The sequence below is a fragment of the Calidris pugnax genome, unplaced genomic scaffold (genome assembly GCF_001431845.1).
Source record: "Calidris pugnax isolate Ruff unplaced genomic scaffold, ASM143184v1 scaffold44, whole genome shotgun sequence".
Lineage (NCBI taxonomy): Eukaryota > Metazoa > Chordata > Aves > Charadriiformes > Scolopacidae > Calidris > Calidris pugnax.
In genome coordinates this window covers 37950396-37967054 of record NW_015094506.1, presented here as the reverse complement: position 1 = coordinate 37967054, position 16659 = coordinate 37950396, and the positions used below count along the sequence as shown (strand labels likewise).

The 16659-nt window shown below is 39.0% G+C and overlaps 1 long non-coding RNA gene across 1 annotated transcript; it reads right to left on the bottom strand.

The window, feature by feature from the left end:
- Positions 1-262: 262 nt before the first annotated feature.
- On the bottom strand, positions 263-16162 carry LOC106901178. Its single transcript, XR_001414269.1, has 4 exons — positions 16035-16162; positions 11909-11990; positions 10072-10154; positions 263-290 (listed from the first exon to the last, which is right to left on the bottom strand). It is a non-coding gene; the product is annotated as an uncharacterized LOC106901178 (long non-coding RNA).
- Positions 16163-16659: the final 497 nt, after the last annotated feature.

The following is a 16659-nucleotide window of genomic DNA, read 5'->3' as shown; positions in this document are numbered from 1 at the left end:
CTTGGAGCGCTCATGTATATCCTCCAACATGCCCTGCCTCTAGCTCTGGACTACAAAGGGCAGCATTCCCTAAAGCAGATTGGCTGCCTCAGTTCTTGCAGCCTCTATGGAGACTTCAAAGGTGGCAGCAAAATGAGGACTACATATGGATATGTAGAGTCCCTGCCATAGAAGCTCAGTGAGAATGGAAGAGTCCCAGAATCTGCGTTTCTCTATTGTGTGGCTGTACAAACCTCCCCACATACTTACACTCAGGGCAGTGATCTCATGAAGGAAGATGGAGACGGAACCTGTTAAAAAAATATATATATATAAAAATTGTAAATTTACCAGTCAGAGCATTCAAACTTGAGGCTAAATCAAAGTCTGCAAAAGTGTAAATGGAACAGCAGTTGGTAGCTTTTCTGGTTCCAACAATTGGAGCTTTTCAAAATCACATAGATAGTTCGGGTAATATGTGAGAGCCAGCATACATAGTACCTAACCCAATCCTCCTGGACAGAGTGTAAAAATACAAACTATACTTTTATCTTCAGAAAAAGATTTCAGAAAGGCTTGTGTAAATATCTATCTAAATTCTGGCCCAGAGCTCTCTTAACATTGAATTTATGAATGTTAGCTGTATGATACTTGTCATTTAGGGAAAAGCAAAACTTATTATTTCTTGGACTAAGAGACATGCAATAAAAGATATATCTTTTTCCACATGGAACCAGGATAATTTTTGGAACCCTTTGTCACAGGATGGCCGTGGCCTTCAAAGGCCTTCATCCAGGAAGATCCTACACTGCCACTGGACCAGAATCTGAGAGTCAGGACACCTCAGCTACTTTTTATATACTTGTACAAACATTGACAAATATGAAATCTTGTAGATTTTTTTCATAGAAATCAAGCATATTTTAAAACTACTCTAGTTTCAGGTACATCTACCTACAAAAGTTCATCAGGAAGTGTAAGAAAAATCACAAAAAATACAAAAGAAAATATTGTAAAAGTTTGCATACATATTGCTAAGGGGTTTGTTAATCTAATAAAAGTGTCTCCTAAGTAGACACTGAAGATTCCAACTGATGTACAACATGGTAATTCAGCTAGCATTTGTACTTTCGTTCATGATAATAATAACTTCAAGCAACACTTACAGAAAATTGGGACTAGAGCATTTTGAAGGGCTACTCTATTCTTTTTGTCTTACAAAAATAATTTTCTATTCTTTGCTGTAATTTTTTTTAATTTATCTCTTCCTAGAAGTTGGAGGGGGTTGACTATATATGAAAATAATTATAGCCATTTCCTGACTGACTTGGAAGCGCTGCACAACTAACTATATCTTCACTTCTACTCTGCCATTAGAATCATAGAATGGTTTGGGTTGGAGGGGACCTTACAGGTCATCGAGTTTCAACCTCCCTGCCATGGGCAGAGACACCTCCCACCAGACCAGGTTGCTCAAAGCCCCATCCAACCTGGTCTTGAACACTTCCAGGGATGGGGCATCCACAGCTTCTCTGGGCAACCTCTATTGCTGCCTCTGGACAACATTCTATTGTGTCAATCACTTTACAGGACTGTTTTTAGAACCCAGTGATTTCTCATGCATTTCTCCCAATCTATGAGACAACTCAAACATTTCTTGAGTTTTATGTGTTAAAAATAACCAATCAAAGACAAACCCATGCTCATGTTTTTAATTGATTAATAATACCTGTATCATCAAGCTGGAACATAGGAAGTTCCATTCAAATATGAGGAAAGTCTTCTTTACAGTGAGGGTGACAGAGCCCTGGAACAGGCTGCCCAGGGAGGTTGTGGAGTCCCCTTCTCTGGAGATTTTCAAGACCCACCTGGATGCAGTCCTGAGTAATGTGCTGTAGGCAATCCTGCTTTGGCAGAGGAGTTGGACTAGATGATCTCTAGAGGTCCCTTCCAACTCTGACAATTCCATGATCTAAGTACAATTTATCATGCAAGTCTCCTCTTCTAGAGTGATCTAGTACTAGGAAAAAACCACAACTTTATAATAACCACTGGTGCATAAGAGGATATAGGAAGGTGGTGTGATGATGACTTTTCATTGCAGGAATATGATAGTATCTCCAATGAAATCAACTTATGAAAATAGATTTTGTAAACTAATTCTCCTAAGAATAAAAAGATATTATGAAGCCAAAGGTCATTAGCTGGAAAAAATGTTGATATAGGCATGTAACCTGTAGGCTAGGGTAAACAACAGTTATTATCTTTTTAGGCATTGTGAAGTTTCTTCTGTAAAGCTCTTTTCCTTTACATTTCTCCAAGATTTCACATAAACCTAGACAAAGGCAAAAGTTTCAGTTTCATTAGTCTAGTGTCATAGGGATTTGATGTTCAGACAGGAGGAAGGAATTTGACAGAAGAGGAAGTATTTCAGATCATTTGAATTATTTCAATGAAATATTTCTTCCTTAAAATTACTGCATTCATAAATTATAAAATTCTGTAACAGTTAACATTTTTGAATAGGCTATAAAACATTAAGAATGCCTGAGCCAACAAGTCTACAGCAAATGTAGCATTGACTCACAGCTTGGTTAAAATTAGAGTTATAAACTTGAGATAAATAGAAAATTATAGTTGTAAGAGAAGTCCAGCAGTAGCCTAGTCCTCAACTTAGAGAGATTGCTTAAACACCCTGGCATATCCCAAATACAGAAGTGCTCCAAAATCTGTGACAGTTCAATTCATTTTTCCACTTCAATACTTCAGTAGAGAGCAGTGAGAAAGTATGAGCATTTCTCTAAGCACAGCAAGTCAGAACAATTTAATTCCTCACGGCAGACTGAAAACTGTTTTAGAAAAAATTTCCATAAATTCCTTATTTGATAAAATTTTCTATGTATGTTTGCTGTATTCATTATACCACTGTGGCATCATTATACACACCCAGACTATTTTGTTATGACACTACTGACCACAGTGCTAATAAGAGGTAGCAAACAATCTGTTTACTCTCTCAAACTGATTTTGAGCAAGTTACAGTAATTCAGTGTTATAAATCATGTTGTGATCTTCTGAATGCATAAAGCCCATGCACTTCGGAAGAAAGCTTATACTTTACCTGAGTTACAGTTGATTGACTCAGTAATTATAAAATGGAAATGTATGTCGTGCAAAGCTGTAGGTGCATCAGTGCATCTTTTGCGAAGGGAAAGATTCCAAACACCATAGCAGAGATAAAGTACATTGCCAGAACTTATATTAATGTACTCTTTTTATAGGAAACAAGCCAGCTAAATTCTGGGTGAAGAGTAAAGTATGCCTGTGATTGTCCCCTTCCACAGGCACATGAGACCATGCAAACAGCATTCATCAAAAGGTTGCAATCACACATCAAAAAAGAAGACAGCCCAGCATAACAATTGTTTTAAACTATTTAAGCTAGCCTAGTTCATTTTTCTTGGAAAAGGTTAGAGAGTGTTCACGTGAGCCGTGTGCAGGGCAGATCTAAGAGGGCAATCATCTTTGACAGCGAAACAAGGAGCTGAGGGCAGTAACCTTTACCACCAGCAAAGACAGATGGTATGTCCATGTCACAAGGCTACAGAAACCTCTAGTGCTCCAGGAATGCAAACTTTCAATGAGGACAAATTTTGAGCAGTCAGGAGAAAAAAAAAACAAATACCACCAATGCTACTGGCAAGCAGTAGTCATAATTCATCCTAGCATCAAAAAGGCAGATGGTTCATCTAACAAGAAGAATCAATAGTATTTGTTATACTTAATGTTGACATTTTTTAAACTTCTCTATATTTGCAGGGCAAAGGCCAGCCAAGCTATGCATATTTCATCTGCTGGAAGATATGATGACCTTACCATCTTGCCCTTTTTCAACCCTGACCTTTTAAGACTACAGTGAAGAGGCAATCATCAATAAAGAAGAAATAGATATTCACATGAACCATAAACTAATTTTTACTCAAAATTGTTACTTAATTCTTCTGATTAAGGAGTAATAAGATTTTGCTCAGTTTCCATCACCTAAAACGCAGCTTTGTTTGGTTTTTTGTTTTTTGTTTTTTTTTTGTGAATTTGCCAACCTGTCAACATAGATTGTATGTCTTCAGAGTACCAGTATCATTCCTGGAAAGTAGGAGCATTCCCTAGCGTTTACCCTGGCCACATCAGAGCTAGAAGATCCAGCTGAGGAAACGGTATAGACCACTGGAGATTCTCAGGAAGAACATGCTAACCTGATGTGATACACATCGAAAAAGGCAAGGTAATTTCCTTTTGAGATTAATTTTTTCAGTGGTTGCATCAGTATATGGGCTTGCTAACAAAACCCAAAGTAGTTCTGTGTCTCCATTGCCAAATGAATTACAACTTAGTTTTGGTGAAAGTGGTCATGAAACAGTATTCTCCGACAGGTGCTAACAGACGTAGTACTTTTACTTCAGTTACTACTTCTCCATTTTTTATTTGAAGTACATGATATGAGTTACTGACTTCCTCACTCCATTGTCTCTCTTTTCTTGCAATCACCTCTCTCTCACTCAACCAACCACTTCTACTTTCCTTACTTTTCCTTTCCTGGATTGTTTTCCTCACTTATTTCTCTTAGCAGCTGACCACTTAACCTCCCATCCCCCATTAACGTGTTCTGAATAAACAGGGTGAAAACCAAAACAGTCTTCAGTTTGCCTCTTCTTTTGTCTCCAACATAGCATCTTCCTATGATCTGCTGGGAATTCTGCATTTCATTTCAGATACACACAGCACAAAGCAAGGTTTTGTGATGCCTGTTGGGGATACCTTGGGATACCTTGGTAGTTGGGGACTGGTTCTACTAGATCCCCAATGCTGTTTGGTCACATTAATCTCAGAGTGATCTGAAACTCTCAGCATCCAAAGGCTCAGGTACTGGATCGACAGGAGCCTCTGGAAAAATGCAAAACCAAAATCCTGCTCCTGACTGAAGTCAATAACAGTTTTGCTTCTTTCTTAAACTAAAGCTCACTCAGGGTCTTTATTTGCTGAGAAAGTCTCATCTACTGTATAAATAGTGACATGAAGGCAGAGCATGACTTAAACCACTGTTGACTTTTACATAACCATAGTTACTAAACTACAGAATTCAGTGAAGAGACATCCATAGAAAATGAGCTGATTTATTACCAAATGTTTACTCAATAAGATATTTAGCATGTTTACATTAAGTATCCCTGTAAGACTAACCTACTAACTCACATTTAGCAATTTAAAAAGGCTTAGTACCATATTGTCATAGCCAGGTAGAATAAACATTATTAAGTGCTTTCCAGAAATAAACACAATACCTATCTGTATTAGTGCATTTTTGACTTACTGGTTGGATTCACAATAGATCCAAATTACCCCAGTTTATTTATTATTTTTTTTCTGTATGGCATGTACTGAAAAATGAATTCATATACTTTATTCTCTAAAAATAGACATTGTCAAATTTATGAAGGTGATTATTCCTATAATAATTACTGAAACAAAAAACTAATTGACCATGAGTTAAGGTCATTTATAATACATCCCCTCCATGAACAATGCATGAATCTGACTCCTTAATTTTACTCGTCTGTTGTCCATTCTCTGCATTTGCCACCAGAGAGCTGTTTTAAAATAAGATATTGACCATGGAAAGTTCATATTAACAATCAATTTATTTACAATGATCTCAGTATTACAAACAAGGACTCACGCAAGTGAATAACATTATAGCAAATAAGAGCTAGTTAATCCATCCTTCGACTACTCAGGAGTGCATATAATAAGAATTTACTCTGTTTTTCTGTATTTCGATTACTTGGATTATGATTTTATTCAGTGTTTTAGAGCTCACAGTAATAATAAAAATGCATTAGGCATGATTCATTTCCAATATTGTCATCTACATTTTAATAAGTCTCAAAATTAGAGAGAAGAAAAATGACAAAGACTTATGATAGTTAATACAAATTTCAATCTATGCACTTCACTTTAAACAATATTCTAGGCTGTTAACCAAGGGTAAAAAGGGTTTGTAATAACAAGATCTCCTTCTCTCTGAGAAGACCCAAGGCAAAGAAAGACTGGTGCTACATGAAAGGTACACAAAGGTACCCTCAATTGACTAAAAAATGGCAATGAAAACTGATGAAAGGCATAAAGCATACTTGTTCATAAACAGCCAGAAAGCTTCCTCAATGCCCAGTGAACTCCCCAAAGATACCCCAAAAAAATCAGCTTTAGTATGATCAGTTCATTGATATCAAAGGTGGAACTCTCTCAATGTGATTTAAAAGGTTTGAGAGAGAGACTGATCCCTCTGGAGACTGAGTTCCTTCCTAGGTTGGATGTCCTAAGCCCAGTAGGGTGAATCACCCTGGGGAGGTACCAATTACATCTCCACTGACTACTGGGGGAGCTGAGACAACAAGTTTAGATGAGGCAGCTGACTCTCAGAGAGCACATTAGGAGAAATTAATGTCTCCCAGCTAAGGTTTATCTGCATTGCAGATGAGGCTGCATTTGAATATAGGAAGACTTATCTTCTCCAAGTTTAGGTTTACTACCACAAGATAACAGTAATGAAAAGTTGCCAGCACAGGCTTTAGCGAGAGAGATACCCTTGCTGGCCGCTGGCCTACATTCAAGGCAAAGCACCAAACAATCTGTATGCTGATGAGATTAAAGTCAGAGCAGGGGTATTTGCCTGTCATATAATTATACCTCTGTTTGTTCCAAAGACTTGCCTGAAGCCTAGAGGTGACTTTTTCACCTCAGATTAATACACACACAATAGAATTTTCACAGGAAAAGTAGTAACTGTTTCTACGTCTAAGACATGGAAAATGACAACCCACAGAAAATCCTGTATTTTAACATTTAGTTTTACCCATACAGAGAAAAAAAATCATAATAAATCAACATTACCCAATAGCTAAGTGGGATAAGCTAGGTAGGGTGCTTGACTAATCTTGTGGCCTTATACAATGGAGTGACTGCATCAGTGGACAAGGGAAGAGCTATGGATACTGCAGCTAAGGTTTATCTGCATTGCAGATGAGGCTGCATTTGAATATAGGAAGACTTATCTTCTCCAAGTTTAGGTTTACTACCACAAGATAACAGTAATGAAAAGTTGCCAGCACAGGCTTTAGCGAGAGAGATACCCTTGCTGGCCGCTGGCCTACATTCAAGGCAAAGCACCAAACAATCTGTATGCTGATGAGATTAAAGTCAGAGCAGGGGTATTTGCCTGTCATATAATTATACCTCTGTTTGTTCCAAAGACTTGCCTGAAGCCTAGAGGTGACTTTTTCACCTCAGATTAATACACACACAATAGAATTTTCACAGGAAAAGTAGTAACTGTTTCTACGTCTAAGACATGGAAAATGACAACCCACAGAAAATCCTGTATTTTAACATTTAGTTTTACCCATACAGAGAAAAAAAATCATAATAAATCAACATTACCCAATAGCTAAGTGGGATAAGCTAGGTAGGGTGCTTGACTAATCTTGTGGCCTTATACAATGGAGTGACTGCATCAGTGGACAAGGGAAGAGCTATGGATGTCATCTACCTGGGCTACTGTAAGGCCTTTGACACAGTCCCCCACGAAGTTTTTGGTGTTAAATTGGAGAGATATGGGTTTGATGGACCATTAGATAGATAAGGACTTGGGTGGGTAGCCACATCCAAAGAATTATAGTCAGTGGCTCAATGACCAAGTGGGAACTAGTAACGAGTAGTGTATTTCAAGGGTCCGTGTTGGGACTGATACTATTTAATATCTTCCTCAACGACATAGACAGTGGGATTGAGTTCACCCTCAGCAAGTTTACAGATTACACCAAACTGAGTGGTACAGTCAATGCACTTGAGGGAAGGGATGCCATCCAAAAGGACCCTTAAGAGGCTTGAGGACCTGGACCCATCTGAACATCAGGGGTGGGTAGCCACATCCAAAGAATTATAGTCAGTGGCTCAATGACCAAGTGGGAACTAGTAACGAGTAGTGTATTTCAAGGGTCCGTGTTGGGACTGATACTATTTAATATCTTCCTCAACGACATAGACAGTGGGATTGAGTTCACCCTCAGCAAGTTTACAGATTACACCAAACTGAGTGGTACAGTCAATGCACTTGAGGGAAGGGATGCCATCCAAAAGGACCCTTAAGAGGCTTGAGGACCTGAACCCATCTGAACATCAGGAAGTTCAACAAGGCCAAATACAAGGTCCTGCACCTGGATCGGGGCAATCCCCAAAACCAGTACAGATTGAGGAATGAACAGATTGAGAGCAGCCCTACCAAGAAGGATTTGGGGATATTGATAAATTAACAATTTGTAATGTGGGCCTGCAGCCCAGAAAGCCAACCACATCCTGGGCTACTTCAAAAGAAGCATGGTCAGCAGATCAAGGGAGGTGATTCTACCCCTCTACTCTGCTCTTGTGGGACCCCATCTGGAGTAGTGCATCCAGCTCTGGGGTCCCTGGTACAAGAAAATCATGGACCTGTTAGAGCAGCTCCAGAGGAGGGACATGAAAATGGTCAGAGGGCTGGAACACCTCTCCTATGAAGAAAGGCTGGTTGTTTAGCCGGAAGAGAAGTGAAGGCTCTGGGGAGACCTTACTGCAGTCTTTCAATATATAAAGTGGGTTTATGAAAAAAACAGAGAAAGACCTTTATGAGGACCTGGTAGGTCCTGGTAGGATAAGGGGCAATGGCTCTAAACTGAGTGGGGGTATGTTTAGACTGGACATAAGGAAGACATTTTTTACGATGAGGGTGGTGAGATACTGGAACAGACTACCCAGAGAAACTGTGGATACTCGATTGTCGGAAGCGTTCAAGGCTAGGTTGGGTGGAGCTTTGAGCTCTTTGGAGGGGTTGTACTAGGTGATCTTTAAAGGTCCCTTCAAACCCAAAACATTCTATGATTCTATGTTAAGGAAAATCTGTAAAACATTGTTTGGAGTAGCTCTGCCAGGGAAATAAAATAAATTTATTGACAAATTCCTGCTTATAATTAACATAAGATCTAAAATTAGTGAAGGAAAACCGTGAATGATATAGCAGGGGATGAAGCAGATGCCTATTTGAACTTATCTCCTGAAACAATGCAGCTACAATGCATGTATGTTCCCTGTAACATATTTTGTTGCATTTTGGGAGTAGATGGAATTATTCAAGTCTGGTGTAATGGCCCTATAGATACCATTTTGATGAGTAAGAAGTCAGTAAATAAGAGCTAACTAGAGGAGTCTGCAGCTGGAATATAGACAAAATTCTTTGCTATATCTTTTTCCTCTGTCCTTAAACTAAGAATCATGTTTTCTTGCAGTTTGACAAGTAAATAATCATGTTTCAAGGAGGTGAAGCAGCCCATTTGTATGCTTCATTTCTACCCCTCTTATTTTAAATCATCCGGAGTTACTCTCTGTTGATTTCTTTTCAGTCAGAATTTCTTATATGTCTAAACTCTGACTGGCATGTATGTAGGTCAAAGCAATTATATTCCTTTGTTAAGCAAGCTAGCTTGAAACAAAGAAAGCCATCTCCCTGTTAACACAGCCTTAAGCAAAAAATAAGTCATTCAAGCTGAAAAATTTCCAGAAGGAAGACCTAAAAAGGAGATGAGGACTCTGATTATGCATGTAGGCATCAAAAAGCAACCAGAAAACCCAAGAAATACTAGACCATAATTTTGTAGAATGAGTTTGGGAAAGGATAGAAATAAAGATGCATGTTGGGATTGGGATTTCTGACTACAAATATTTTTTTTCTCTTTGTTCCTACTGCCTCAGCAGAAAGAGAACTCCATGTGCGCTCTTTGTTTAGCAGCAGGACTTCACTAAGAAATGTTGGACCCAATGTGTGTCCATTACCTTTTGGAGTGGCACAAAGAGAGTAGTAGGCTTGGAGGTTGATTTGCTGCTATCCACTGGTTCTAGACCCTTATGTCCACACTACACGTTAACCAGAAAAGAAGTTTCTTCCAGTTGTTGATTCTAGATGTACAGCATGCATGGGCAGAGAGCCAAACACTCTGTAGAGGACCTTACCTCCACAGTGGAAGTGGGGTGCTCTAGATGGTGGGTGCATGACTTCATCTCTCCAGGACAGAAACTGGTGGGTGTTTGATTATCTGCCACAAAACACAAAATATATACAATAGAAATTACCAGATGGCCATATCAATGAATTAATTTTCACTCTCACTCATTTCTAAACTCTGAGATTTTATTGAATTGCTGCAGGTTAGATTCCTGGTGGAAGAACGTCACTCCACCAACTTTATGTCATCAAGGAGTTTCCCACAAAAAAAAAAAAAAAGAAAAAATCTGCCTGGCAACCCCAGTGATACTGTGACTCTATGATTCTATAAATATGTATTCTTATATTGCTGTGTCCTCACTTTCTTCTTCTTTCTGTGATGTATCTGTGCTATTCTTTCTTGATTACCACTGCCTTGGATGCTGGGACTATGGGCAGCCTTTGTGAGGAGTTGGGGGGGCTGCCCCATGGCAGACATGGCTGGTTCCAGATGGCTCCAATCGACCCACTCCAAAGCAGGGCTCAACCCCTCAGCCAAGATGATGGCAAATCTGGGTGAATGTATTTTAAAAAGAGTAAAATGCTGCATGGTAGTCACAGGTGAGGTGAAAAAGTGTGAGAAACAGCCCTGTGGCACCAAGGCTGGAGGAGAGAAGGAGGTGCTCAAGGTGCTGGGGCAGAGAGATTCCCCTGCACTTGCAGAAGAAACCACAGTGGAGCAGGTATCCACACTGCAGCCCATGGAAGACCCCACACCAGAGAAGGTGGATATTTGCTGCAGGACTGCAGCCTGTGGAGAAGACCCACACTAGAGCAGGGAAAAGTGTGAGAGGGAAGGAGCAACAGAGAGAAGCTGTTCTGGATTGACCATAACTCCCATTCCCCACCCACCCTGTGCCACTCAAGGAGGGATGGAGATTGAGAAGTCAGGAACAAAGGAATGAGGCTGAGCCTGGTAAATAATCAGAGAGGGGAGGGAAGGCGTTTTAATTTCTGTCTTTGCTTGTCACCATATAAATCTATTTTAAATGGAAATTAATTAAATTCTTTTTCCCCAAGTCAAGTGTGTTTTGCTGTGAGAATAACTGGCAAGTGATTTCCTTGTCTTTGTCTCAACCCATGAGCTTTTCCATCCTATTTTCTATCTCTGTCCTTTTGAAGAAAGGGAATCAAAGAGCAGGTGGGTGGACATCTGGCAGCCAGCCAAGGTCAAACCACTACAATCAGGCAGTTTCTTAAATCGAAACAATACCTTGAGAAACCATCTATCTATGCAATTCAAGTTATTAATCAGTCTTACACACTTTCTCATATATGACGTTGTCCATCTGCTTTGATTAGAAGTTACTATTGCTTCAAATACCTTCTTCCATAAAGAGACCTCAATGGCTTTTTAAATCAGCTTAAAACAAAGACAATAAAAACAACAATAATATTTTTTAAAAACTGTTTTCTAAGGTGTGCACTGTAAAACCTTGACCTTTCATCTCTCTTTACTTATAGCTTAAAACCATAATTTAGGCAATAACTGTTTCAAATAGCCTTTAGTAATCCTGTAATGTATTTTTATCATTCTAAAAGCTTTTTCAGTAACACAATTACTCTTTTATCCAATTACTTAATTCAGAATAACAAGTAGGCATTTTCAGAGTACAATTCTTACATCCTGGATAGGTTCAGTTTCTTGGAAAGCACTGTTTTCTTTCACAATAGAGCTGCTGGAGCAGTGATGCTCCTTCAGTTATAAGGAGCAGGCCTTGGAGCAAGGCCTACTGCCCTTCAACCATAGAGGTCTTTGCAGACAATGAAAATAAAAGCCAGGTGCTCTTTGGCACAAACACTTACTTTCTTCCTCTTCTCTTCTTCCTCTCCCATGAATCGTACCTTCTTTTCTTAGCTTCAAGAAGATAGTTGGAGGTTGCAAGATCTGCAAACAGATTGAAGCATGATGTTTAGAGTTGACTCCTGAAAGGAGAGTAGGTTTTGAACACTTTAGGGCAAAAAGATCAACTATGAGTTTCCCGCTTTCTGCATGGGTATTTTGAGGACAAAACCATTGTATAAAAAGGTTCTACCACACAGGTCATTGGTGGCTCTGCTATGGACCTAAAACAACTTAGTTTTGAACTCTATACTTTTTTGAAATAAATCCTTATTCTCTTCATCAGGATTTATATTCCAAATAACTGTACTTTCTGTATTTCCAGTTCTGGTAAACTGCAGTGGAGAAGCTCTTGGGTTTCCAGAAATGAGGAGCTGGAAATATAGAGAGAATTCTATCTCATAGGCTCCATGTCATTCAAGACTTATATAAATGTACATTTCCACTGCTTGTAGATTTATGCTATGCCACTACACTTTAGACTCTTTACAGATGCTTCAGTGTACATTTTTATACAGAATTACAGACATACCAAGAAGCCAGACACATCAAGCACTGCAAAAGCTGCTTTTATCTCTACTGACAGAACACTTACTGCTCTGTTCTCTGTACCACACCCAAGTGCAAAATGAGTAAAACCACAGTAATGGCACTTAACACTATAACAATAAGTGATTTTTTTAAAAAAGGCAAATCACATAGCAATGCTCTGTGCTATAAAACTACAGAATGCTATATATAATTCTGGAAAAATACCATTAACATCATTCCACTTTTAAATGCTATAATTTCATCAAGGAATCGAGGAAGTTCCAAAATTAATCTTGCCTCTTTTCAAAGACATCGATTTGATGCTTTTTCCAGATTCTGTTCCATAATGTTCTCATTTCTAATCTCCATGCGAAAGAGCAGATGTGTACTGGGCTGGTGCTCAAATACTCTGCAGAGGGAGAACTGAATAAATATGTTCTTGAAAGTTAATTTATTACTCTTATGTTGCTTCTAAAGATCAAGACTTTGAGTGAGCATCTTGACAAACGATACAGATGGACAGCTCCACAGAGTAAACATTTACCAAAGGATTGTCCCTTGCTTTCCAGTTTGCTCTATGGTTTCAAACCAGTGTTCATTCAGCCAAGTGATATCTATTAAATGCCATACAAATAAATGGCAATGCAAAATTTGGGGGCATGTATGATTGGTTGGCCTACCTTTAAAACTGAGTGAAAAATAGGGCAAATATTGCTTTTTTGATTACATTTTACATACAGGTAGCATAATATCAAAAGATCCAATGGGCTTCATTACTTACATGTATTGAAGTGCCTAATTATTTATTTGTATTTATCTAGATGCTTCTATATGCCTCTGTATGCAAAGAAATAAAGACAATGATATTTGTTTCAATGTGCAGTGACACTGAAAATACTAAGAGCACCTTTTCTCTCTCACACCAATTGCATACATATTTACTGAAAATACTTTAAATAGAGCTGTGGAGCTATGAAAATTCTCAAGATTCTTCCAGAAAGATAACCATTCCTTAAAAGCTGCATACATCTGAAAATGGACTAATACTTAAATCCATCTTCAGCTAGAACTGCCTATAATTTTTCTATAGTAAAATGAAATCTTTAGATCACAAATAGCTGATACATACATTCTACTCTGCCAAATCCCAGATTGTCATTTGTAGGAGAGCTTCTGAATGTATAACCATTTGCACCAGCACTCAAAAATGCGGCAAAATCTCTGCCCCAAAATCTGTGGTATGCATGAAAAAGCCTGAGACAATGAAGTGTTAATTGCCTTAATTATAGTTAATTGTAGTTAGATGTAACTCAAGGAACCCTGAAGGAGCAGTTCAAGTTGTCTTCTTGTAGTAATACATATAGATCTTATTAAAATGATTGTGAATTTCTTATAAAATCAGTATGTACAAACTCCTAAAGAATCAGTTGAGTAATAAAAATGATCAATACATTACTGACCTATGTACAAAGAAGAAAGAAACCTGTCTAGGCTACCTGAAGCAAATATGGTCTTCTTCTCTGGAGATATTGAAAACCTGACTCAATATATTCCTGTCCAACCTCTCTAGGTGAACCTGCTTTGGCAGCGGGGGTGGACTTAATGGTCTCCAAATATCCCTTCCAAACCCTACCATTCTGTGACTCTGTGAAGTGTCACAGGACCTCTGGACCATTTTCTCTGATGCGTACACTCAGAGAGACAACCCGGCAGATGGCTCACAAGTGTTAAAAATCCAGTAGGAAAATAATGCAGGAGCATAAAGTTCTTAAATTTATTCTCCTGCCCAGTACAGGGTATAAGGACAACTCAGGCAACTACTCCTTCACTTCTGTACAGTGCTGCAAAGCACAATGAGTAGGAAATTCCTTCATTTCATGCACACGCTGCACTTCCATGAAACCACACTCATCTTCCAGCTAGACTGCCATGGCAGAAAAAATACAGGAGTCTGCAAAGAACTTGTTCTCTTTGAGAAAATCTAATCATTTCCACACAGCTCCAAGGTAGACATCTCCTCACAACCTAAGTTTTACCCTCTCTGCCTCACCAGCAATCAGGTACGGGGAGTAAATACAACTACCATAGGCAAACCCTTTCACTGATTTCCTGTTGTCGTGCCTTGGGTTGAAATGGTTTGTACCACTTTGCCAGAAAAGATCAAAGACTTTAGTCCACTCCTGTTTTCTCTCCATTTGTGCGAGGGGTGTTCTTTACAAAGTCTAACATATCTTACCTCAACCAGTTATTCCGACTGGGATTTATCCAACTGGGACAACTGGCACCAGAATGTCCCACTCCATACAGCAGCTCCAAACAACTCAATTTCAAACTGCTCTTTGAGTTTGGTGTCTAAAAAAAGATGCAATCCTAGACAGGTCTCACAATAGCATGGAATATTCAATATGCACCCATGAAATCTTAAATGAAGGAAAAAGACCAATCAACCAGAAACCCTGACTGCAGCACATCACACATATCTGTAGAAAAAGAAATAAAATAAAATAGATAAAGCTCTTAAAAATAAAAGACAAGGGGGGAGTGAATTTACCAGGTACTTTTTCCCTTCTTAATTTTTGGCTGGTCCCAATCTGCTGTACTGAGGAGAATGCATAGGTATGGGAGAATCATACTGCTGGATCCTCCTTCCCCCCCTTCCTTTTCATTTTGGTGATAAAATTCAAAAGCTAATAAAATCAGACAGATTATAGCAGCATTGATGAATGGCCATGTCTGGATTTCCTGTCTGGAGACCGGAGCAGGCAGTGTCTGAGAAAAAAGACAAGACAGTCACTGCATAGAGAGAAAAGGAATATCCAGCAGATGGATTATGTCTGGCTGCTCCCATTATTAATACTGATCTGTATCAGGCAGTGATGAATACATAGAAGCACTCAGAAATACTAATGGTTTCACCCTTTAAGTACTAATTTCTACGCTTCTATCCTATTTAACATTAAAAATGCTCTCTGATCTTGTCATTGATGGAAATGGTTATAATGAAGAGGCAGGGCTCTTGGGAAGAAAGAATATACTAGATTTAATGAAAAATATTAAAATCAGCTTTAGAGGTAGAGAAGTCATAAACTACAGCCACAGAATATCAGAGAAAACCCTCTCTCCCCCTAAACAATTTATATTCTTATTTCAATGTAATTTGTAAATCCTAAATCTAAGGATATTTTCGGTTATCAAGACTCTGGACTAAATACATTCTGAGGTATTAAGAAACCTAAGGAAGGCAGGACATATTAGCTAATGTATATACAACAACATAATCAATGAAACAGCATCCATGCTGCAGTGAAGTTAAGCTTAATGTTACAAAATCTCTAAACCTCCATTTCCTTGAATTTTTAACTCTTTCAGAAGTCTCCCTGAAGAAGTCAAACAATGTGTATGCAGTGACTGCCAAACAGGTCAAAGAAATCTCACCCTAAGGCCTGAGAGTGCCTAAATACCCACTAAATCAAACTGGAAACAGAGGCAGATCACTCATCTGGAGAGGACAGCTAAAAAAAGACCAACCAGGCTGTAGCACCTACCAGTAGCACTTACCCAGGATGGAGTAGGGGAGATCGTCTGGATTAGGAGGGTTCGGGTGTTGAATCAGACTTCAGAGTTCTTGTTGATGATCCTGCCAGGAGCTATTTAGGGTATTAATCTAAGCCAGGGCAACCTGATAGGCTTGATGGCTATGGAGAGTCGGGGAAAATGTAGAATCATAGAATCATCTAGGTTGAAAGGGACCTTTAAGATCATCTAGCCCAACCATCAACCTAACTCTTATAAAAAAAATCACTAAACCATGTCTCTAAGCACTATGTCTACTCATCTTTTAAATACCTCCAGGGATGGTGCCTCGACCACTTCTCTGGGAAACCAATTCCAATGCTTAATAACCCACTCAGTGAAAAAAAATTTTTGAGGCCATTTCCTCTTGTCCTATCGCCTGTGACTTGGGAGAAGAGACCAACCCCTGCCTCTCTACAACCTCCTTTCAGGTAGTTGTAGAGAGCAATAAGGTCTCCCCTCAGCCTCCGGGCCTATAGGCTGAACAACCCCAGCTCTCTCAGCCTTTCCTCATAAGACTTACTCTCCAGACCCCTCACCAGCTTTGTTGCTCGTCTCTGGACCCACTCCAGCACCTCAATGTCTTTTTTGTGGTAAGTGGCCCAAAACT